Source organism: Hylobates moloch, unplaced genomic scaffold (assembly GCF_009828535.3).
Source record: "Hylobates moloch isolate HMO894 unplaced genomic scaffold, HMol_V3 SCAFFOLD_9, whole genome shotgun sequence".
Lineage (NCBI taxonomy): Eukaryota > Metazoa > Chordata > Mammalia > Primates > Hylobatidae > Hylobates > Hylobates moloch.
The window spans coordinates 50837902-50847026 of NW_026652284.1; positions in this window are offsets into that span (position 1 = coordinate 50837902).

Consider the following 9125-nt stretch of genomic DNA (forward strand, 5'->3'; position numbering starts at 1 on the left):
TAATGATGGCCATTCTAACTGGTGTGAGATAGTATCTCATTGTGGTTTTGATTTGCATTTCTCTGATGGCCAGTGATGACAAGCACTTTTTCATGTGTTTTTTGGCTGCATAAATGTCTTCTTTTGAGAAGTATCGGTTCATGTCCTTTGCCCACTTTTTGAAGGGGTTGTTTTTTCTTGTAAATTTATTTGACTTCATTGTAGATTCTGGATATTAGCCCTTTGTCAGATTAGTAGGTTGTGAAAATTTTCTCCCACTTTGTAGGTTGCCTGCTCACTCTGATGGTAGTTTCTTTTGCTGTGCAGAAGCTCTTTAGTTTAATTAGATCCCATTTGTCAATTTTGGCTTTTGTTGCCATTGCTTTTGATGTTTTAGACATGAAGTCCTTGCCCAAGCCTATGTCCTGAATGGTATTACCTAGGTTTTCTTCTAGGGTTTTTATGGTTTTAGGTCTGACATTTAAGTCTTTAATCCGTCTTGAATTAATTTTTGTATAAGGTGTAAGGAAGGGATCCAGGTTCAGTTTTCTACATATGGCTAGCCAGTTTTCCCAGCACCATTTATTAAATAAGGAATCCTTTCCCCATTGCTTGTTTTTGTCAGGTTTGTTAAAGATCAGATAGTTGTAGATATGTGGCATTATTTCTGAGGGCTCTGTTTTGTTCCATTGATCTATGTCTCTGTTGTGGTACCAGTACTATGCTGTTTTGGTTACTGTAGCCTTGTAGTATACTTTGAAGTCAGGTAGCGTGATGCCTCCAGCTTTATTCTTTTGGCTTAGGATTGACTTGGTGATGCCAGCTCCTTTTTGGTTCCGTGTGAACTTTACAGTAGTTTTTTCCAATTCTGTGAAGAAAGTCATTGGTAGCTTGATGGGGATGGCATTGAATCTATAAATTACCTTGGGCAGTATGGCCATTTTCACGATATTGATTCTTCCTACCCATGAGCATGGAATGTTCTTCCATTTGTTTGTACCCTCTTTTATTTCATTGAGCAGTGGTTTGTAGTTCTCCTTGAAGAGGTCCTTCACATCCCTTGTAAGTTGGATTCCGAGGTATTTTATTTTCTTTGAAGCGATTGTGAATGTGAGTTGACTCGTGATTTGGCTCTCTGTTTGTCTGTGATTGGTGTACAAGAATGCTTGTGATTTTTGTACATTGATTTTGTATCCTGAGACTTTGCTGAAGTTGCTTATCAGCTTGAGGAGATTTTGGGCTGTGACAATGGGGTTTTATAGATACACAATCATGTCATCTGCAAACAGGGACAGATTGACTTGCTCTTTTCCTAATTGAGTACTCTGTATTTCCTTCTCCTGCCTCATTGCCCTGGCCAGAACTTCCAACACTGTGTTGAATAGGAGTGGTGAGAGAGGGCATCCCTGTCTTGTGCCAGTTTTCAAAGGGAATGCTTCCAGTTTTTGCCCATTCAGTATGATATCGGCTGTGGGTTTGTCATAGATAGCTCTTATTATTTTGAGATATGTCCCATCAATACCTAATTTATTGAGAGTTTTTAGCATGAAGGGTTGTTGAATTTTCTCAAAGGCCTTTTCTGCATCTATTGAGATAATCATGTGGTTTTTGTCTTTGGTTCTGTTTATATGCTGGATTATGTTTATTGATTTGCATATGTTGAACCAGCCTTTCATCCCAGGGATGAAGCCCACTTGATCATGGTGTATAAGCTTTTTGATATGCTGCTGGATTCAGTTTGCCAGTATTTTATTGAGGATTTTTGCATCAATATTCATCAAGGATATTGGTCTGAAATTCTCTTTTGGTTGTGTCTCTGCCAGGCTTTGGTATCAGGATGATGCTGGCTTCATAAAATGAGTTAGGGAGGATTCCTTCTTTTTCTATTGATTGGAATAGTTTCAGAAGGAATGGTACCAGTTCCTCCTTGTACCTCTGGTAGAATTTGGCTGTGAATCCATCAGGTCCTGGACTCTTTTTGGTTGGTAAGCTATTGATTATTGCCACAATTTCAGAGCCTGTTATTGGTCTATTCAGAGATTCAACTTCTTCCTGGTTTAGTCTTGGGAGGGTGTATGTGTCGAGGAATTTATCCATTTCTTCTAGATATTCTAGTTTGTTTGTGCAGTGGTGTTTGTAGTATTCTCTAATGGTAGATTGTATTTCTGTGGGATCAGTGGTGATATCCCCTTTATCATTTTTTATTGCATCTATTTGATTCTTCTCTCTTTTCTTCTTTATTAGTCTTGATAGCAGTCTATCGATTTTGTTGATCTTTTCAAAAAACCAGCTCCTGGATTCATTAATTTTTTGAAGGGTTTTTTGTGTCTCTATTTCCTTCAGTTCTGTCTGATTTTAGTTATTTCTAGCCTTCTGCTAGCTTTTGAATGTGTTTGCTCTTGCTTTTCTAGTTCTTTTAATTGTGATGTTAGGGTGTCAATTTTGGATCTTTCCTGCTTTCTCTTGTGGGTATTTAGTGCTATAAATTTCCCTCTACACACTGCTTTGAATGTGTCCCAGAGATGCTGACATGTTGTGTCTTTGTTCTCATTGGTTTCAAAGAACATCTTTATTTCCGCCATCATTTCATTATGTACCCAGTAGTCATTCAGGAGCAGGTTGTTCAGTTTCCATGTAGTTGAGCGGTTTTGAGTGAGTTTCTTAATCCTGAGTTCTAGTTTGATTGCACTGTGGTCTGAGAGACAGTTTGTTATAATTTCTGTTCTTTTACATTTGCTGAGGAGAGCTTTACTTCCAACTATGTGGTCAGTTTTGGAATAGGTGTGGTGTGGTACTGAAAAAATGTATATTCTGTTGATTTGAGGTGGAGAGTTCTGTAGATGTCTATTAGGTCTGCTTGGTGCAGAGCTGAGTTCAATTCCTAGGTATCCTTGTTAACTTTCTGTCTCATTGATCTGTCTAATGTTGACAGTGGAGTGTTAAAATCTCCCATTATTATTGTGTGGGAGTCTAAGTCTCTTTGTAGGTCACTCAGGACTTGCTTTATGATTCTAGGTGCTCCTGTATTGGGTGCATATATATTTAGGATAGTTAGCTCTTCTTGTTGAATTGATCCCTTTACCATTATGTAATGGCCTTCTTTGTCTCTTTTGATCTTTGTTGGTTTAAAGTCTGTTTTATCAGAGACTAGGATTGCAACCCCTGCCTTTTTTTGTTTTCCATTTGCTTGGTAGATCTTCCTCCATCCCTTTATTTTGAGTCTATGTGTATCTCTGCACGTCAGATGGGTTTCCTGAATACAGCACACTGATGGGTCTTGACTCCTTATCCAGTTTGCCAGTCTGTGTCTTGTAACTGGAGCATTTAGCCCATTTACATTTAAAGTTAATATTATTATGTGTGAATTTGATCCTGTCATTATGATGTTAGCTGGTTATTTTGCTCGTTAGTTGATGCAGTTTCTTCCTAGCCTCGATGGTCTTTACAATTTGGCATATTTTTTGCAGTGGCTGGTACCAGTTTTTCCTTTCCATGTTTACTGCTTCCTTCAGGAGCTCTTTTAGGGCAGGCTTGGTGGTGACAAAATCGCTCAGCATTTGCTTCTCTGTAAAGGATTTTATTTCTCCTTCACTTATGAAGCTTAGTTTGGCTGGATATGAAATTCTGGGTTGAAAATTCTTTTCTTTAAGAATGTTGAATGTCAGCCCCCACTCTCTTCTGGCTTGTAGAGTTTCTGCCAAGAGATCAGCTGTTAGTCTGATGGGCTTCCCTTTGTGGGTAACCCGACCTTTCTCTCTGGCTGCCCTTAACATTTTTTCCTTCATTTCAACTTTGGTGAATCTAACAATTATGTATCTTGGGGTTACTCTTCTCGAGGAGTATCTTTGTGGCATTCTCTGTATTTCCTGAATCTGAATGTTGGCCTGCCTTGCTAGATTGGGGAAGTTCTCCTGGATAATATCTTGCAGAGTGTTTTCCAACTTCGTTCCATTCTCCCCATCACTTTCAGGTACACCAATCAGATGTAGGTTTGGTCTTTTCACATAGTCCCATATTTCTTGGGGGCTTTGTTCATTTATTTTTATTCTTTTTTCTCTAAACTTCCCTTCTCGCTTCATTTCATTCATTTCATCTTCCATCACGATACCCTTTCTTCCAGTTGATCACATTGGCTACTGAGGCTTCTGCAGTCTTCACGTAGTTCTCGAAACTTGGCTTTCAGCTCCATTAGCTCCTTTAAGCACTTCTCTGCATTGGTTATTTTAGTTAAACATTTGTCTAATTTAATTTTTTTTCAAAGTTTTTAACTTCCTTGCCATTGGTTTGAATTTCCTCCTGTAGCTCAGAGTAGTTTGATCATCTGAAGCCTTCTTCTCTCAACTTGTCAAAGTCATTCTCCATCCAGCTTTGTTCCATTGCTGGTGAGGAGCTGCGTTCCTTTGGAGGAGGAGAGGCGCTCTGCTTTTTAGAGTTTTTGTGCTCTGTTTTCTCCCCATCTTTGTAGTTTTTTCTACTTTTGGTCTTTGATGATGGTGATGTACAGATGGGTTTTTGGTGTAGGTGTCCTTTCTGTTTGTTAGTTTTCCTTCTAACAGACAGGACCCTCAGCTGCAGGTCTGTTGGAGTTTGCTAGAGGTCCACTCCAGACCCTTTTTGGCTGGGTGTCAGCAGCGGTGGCTGCAGAACAGCGGATTTTCGTGAACTGCAAATTCAGCTGTCTGATCGTTCCTCTGGAAGTTTTGTCTCAGAGGAGTACCCAGCTGAGTGAGGTGGGGGTTGGTAGTCTGTCCCTACTGGGGGGTGCCTCCCAGTTAGGCTGCTCAGGGGTCAGGGTCTCACTTTAGGAGGCAGTCTGCAGTTCTCTTCAAAGCTGTCAGACAGGGACATTTAAGTCTGCAGAGGTTACTGCTGACTTTTTGTTTGTCTGTGCCCTGCCCCCAGAGATGGAGCCTACACAGGCAGGCAGGCCTCCTTGAGCTGTGGTGGGCTCCACCCAGTTCGAGCTTCCTGGCTGCTTTGTTTACCTAAGCAAGCCTGGGCAATGGCGGGCGCCCCTCCTCCAGCCTCACTGCCACCTTGCAGTTTGATCTCAGACTGCTGTGCTAGCAATCAGTGAGACTCCGTGGGCATAGGACCCTCTGAGCCAGGTGCGGGACACAATCTCCTGGTATTGGTATATAATGTTTCTATTTCTTACCTTACTACAGTGGCTGGAGCCTTCAGTAATATGTTGAATTCAAGTAATGAGAATGGATACCTTCACTTTGGTCTCAATCTCTGGGGGAAGATGTTCAATATTTCACCATTAAACATGATATCAGCTGTAGGGTATTTTAGATCAAGATCCTTCATCGATTAAGAAAATGCCTTTTTATTCCTAGTATACTGCAAGTTTTTATCATGAAAGAATATTAAACTTTAATGAATGCTTTTTCTGTATCTACAGGCATGATCAGATATTTTTTCTCATTTATGCCCTTAACAAAGTAATCTACATTGATTTATATTTAAATCTTAAACCAACTTTGCCTTTCTAGTATAAACCCTGCTTGGTCATAATGTACTGTCCTTTTTGTAGATTGCTGGATTCAGTTTTCTAATATTTTATTTAGGATTCTTGCATTTATGTTCCTTAGAAACATTGGTATATAATTTTCTTTTCACAGTCATTAGAATGGTGGAGGTTGGCTAGGATGGAGAAAAATCTTCCGAAATACTCCCCTTCCCGGGTCCCCAGGGTTTTCCCCTCCAGGCTGTCCTAGTGTGCACTGGTCTACAGGGTGAGACAGTGGAGCTGCTGGCAGCCACGCTCAGGCAGCAGCTTACACTGGCTAGAGAGGAGGTCTTGAATATGAAGACCAGACTGTGTTTTCCATGTTTGTATAATGTTGCTCTGGTACTGTCTATATACCTATGCCATGTATAATCAATACCATAGCACAAAGAGGCATACAGCCTAAGCAAACAAAGAACTCACAGAAAGTAGCTTTTCCCTCATGCAATGAATTACGCTTCCTAGCTTGACTTAGGAAATGAAGAATGTTTAAGGTGGTCATATGAATAAAGTAGACAAAAAAGCACAGAGCTCAAATAGGATTTGGGGGGATTTGGAGTATAAGCTGCATACATTTTCTCAAGCAGTTAATTAAAGAAAGGAAGACTGATCACTGACCTTGCCATGGACTGTCAAGAGCCAACTCTGCTCCAAGTGCTTTCCTGTGCAGCAGGCTGAATCCTCACAATAGCTAAGCACAGTGGTGATTAACATTTACCACTTAGTAAGAAATGCATGCCAATAGGTGCTTAGTAGCACTTACAAGGTGTCAATGCTGCAGGGAGGGAGTCAGAATTCTAGCAGATACAATTCTAACTTTGATGTCTTTCTCCTTCATCACATTTCTTTTTACAATGAGCTCTCAAGACTAAGCCAAAAATACTTAATCATTCACAGACACAGGCACCACATTGATGGCATTCCCCATACAGTGAATAAGGAGCTCTGCAGAGTTTCCTCAGCCTGGGCTCGGCCTCAGCTGCACCATTCAGTAGTCGTTGGAGGATGCAAAAAGAGTAGAGTTCACATGAAAAACTGTGGTGGAATTTTTCTACCTTAGTGGTGCCCCAAGTGCTGAAGCTGGGCCCACCCAAGGATTTAGCATATAAATTAGTCACTTACAGGATGGTTTACAGAGCAGATCTGAACTGGGGGTGGTCCCTCTGGGGGTGCAGGCACATACTTTGACATCAATATGGGATATTTTGTCATTGTAGAAGAAGGATATTTTGACCATTATTACTTTGTCCTAAGAATGGAGAAATAAAAGCCAATAAGGATGACTGTGGGATTGGGTTGAGGTCTCACCAGTAAAGAAGTTGTTTGCAAGTAGCCTTTGTTCAATGGGCACAAGCAGGTGGTAGGCTGTGTATTGGGTGCAGAGACAGGACCCTTTCGAGTATCTGCAGCCTCAGGAATATCAGTAATGGTCATTACTTGATACCAGTCTTGCCTTTTCACCATGAGCACCGCCAGTGGTGAAGGGCTGAGAGAACATCTGCCAAGGGTGACACTTTAACCACAAGGGGAGCATTTCAGACCCACAGAGGCAGTCCTTACAGCTGACGGAGCTCTATAAGAGGCCTGTCTGAGTTGGTGATAGTCAGAACCACAGTAATTTGGCCATTACTGTTACAATGATCTTATTCATTCATTTTGAAATCTGTATTTAGCACACTCCACAGGTCTTAGCACTGTGCTAAATGCTAGAGATACAGTAGTGACCAAATCTCCACTGCCTTCATGGAACTAACACTCCATTAAAATGGCATTATTCAAATAAAAATCAGTGTATAATTGCAAAATATGACCATTACTATGAGAAACAGCAATATGTCTATGAAGGCATAATAGGAGCTCTTGACCAAGGCTAGGCGATCAGAGGAGAGGAAGATGCTGGAGGAATTTAAAAGGCAATGAGGGAGCAGAGGCCTCCATGATGCTTCCTTGGTCTAGGGTGTGCTGCGGACGGACAGCATGCCACCTGCTTAGACGCCATGGCCTGGCATGGCAAGTCACAGAGTTTGCCAACTGCATGGAAGCTCAGCAAGCACTGTGGCTGGTCCTTCATTCGTTCCACACAGAAAATACTTAATTCATGCTCAGAAGGCACTAAGCACTTTGCCAGACATGACTTCAATGTCAAACCTCTTTTTACTCACATTTTGGATTTCCTTTTATGCAAAATCTTTAGATTCCAATAAAAGTAGCCCATTTGTAAAAATTACACCAGGCAGGCAGCTAAATTGCCTCTTCCTAATTTTTTGTCACATGCAGCCACATCTCAGTGGAAGTGCTCTGAAGCGCATGCACAGAAATAGGCTCTAAAGAAATAGATCCGTTTTTTGTTTGCTTGGTTTTCAGCTTTCTTCTGTTGGAAGGGTTTTGTGCTTTTCGTTTTGTTTTGTTTTAACATCAAAAAGAAGCTGTTCAGCAAATGTATAACTTAGAGATTGTGGGGCTTATTCCATGAGTAATAGATAGTTTCTGTGTTTTTTTAATCCTGTGAGAGATTCTGTAAAATTCCAGACCTTTGAAAATCACTTTAATAAGTAGAATGCTATTTTCTTTCTTCAAATATACCCCTTAGATGTTTATTCTAACATGAAGGCTTTTCTAAGTTGTCAAATAAACACCATAGAATAATTTCAATTAAGAACAAAAATGCTTATGCTTAGTTGCATCCCCACCGATTGTATTTATTCGTTCAATAAATACTTTTTAAGTGGACTCTATACCGTGAACCAGTCACTCTTAGGTAACTGAGCTAAATGCCCTTCTTTTATGGCCTTCAATTTATAAATGTGATTAGAAAGTTTTTCTTCTTTGTAGTTATATATGTACATATATTAACGATACAATGCATACATATGCATATAAATACACATATAACTGTATAGTTAGGAATGTATCAGCTGTAGATATTAAAAAGTTAACTATCTTACAGCATAGGGTTTTTCATGGAAATCTAAATAAGAGGTGCAAGAATTTTAACAAGAAAAAGAATATAATATCTATTTGACTTATTGTATCATAAATTACTTCATGAGACTTTAAACAAGCTTGCCCTGAATTAAAACCACAGTGTTAAAAGAGAAGAAAAACCATTGAGGAAAAAAGTAAAATAAATATCTGACCCCTCTCTTCTCTCAGCCTGGATTCAGTGGCCCTGTGGATGGGAAACTGGCAGGCCCAAAAGTCATCTGAGAGTTCCATCTCTAGTGTGGATACAGACAAGTGCCAGAGGCGGGTCAGTTTCTCAGTCGTCTCCACTGGCTTCATTCTGTTTGTGTCTGTTTTGTGACTTCAGCCAAATGTCCAGTCCTACAGGAGCCAATGTAACTGGGCATAGGCAATCGGCTACCTAGGGTCCTCTGTGCCTTTGTTATGTCCTCTTAAACCCTTGCTGGAACCTGTGATACTATCAAACAAACAAAATGGCACAAGCACGTGGGTGATAGGTAGACAAAGTGACCGCACAGGATACATTGGGCTTCTCTGCTAGATTCCACCATGTAACCAGAGCACAAGTAAATCCTTTAGTGGTGCTCTCCAAATCAGAGTCCTGTGCATGAGTTTCACACCACAGCTGTAAGAGATTATTCTTTCCTGGAGAAGATATGAGGAGCTT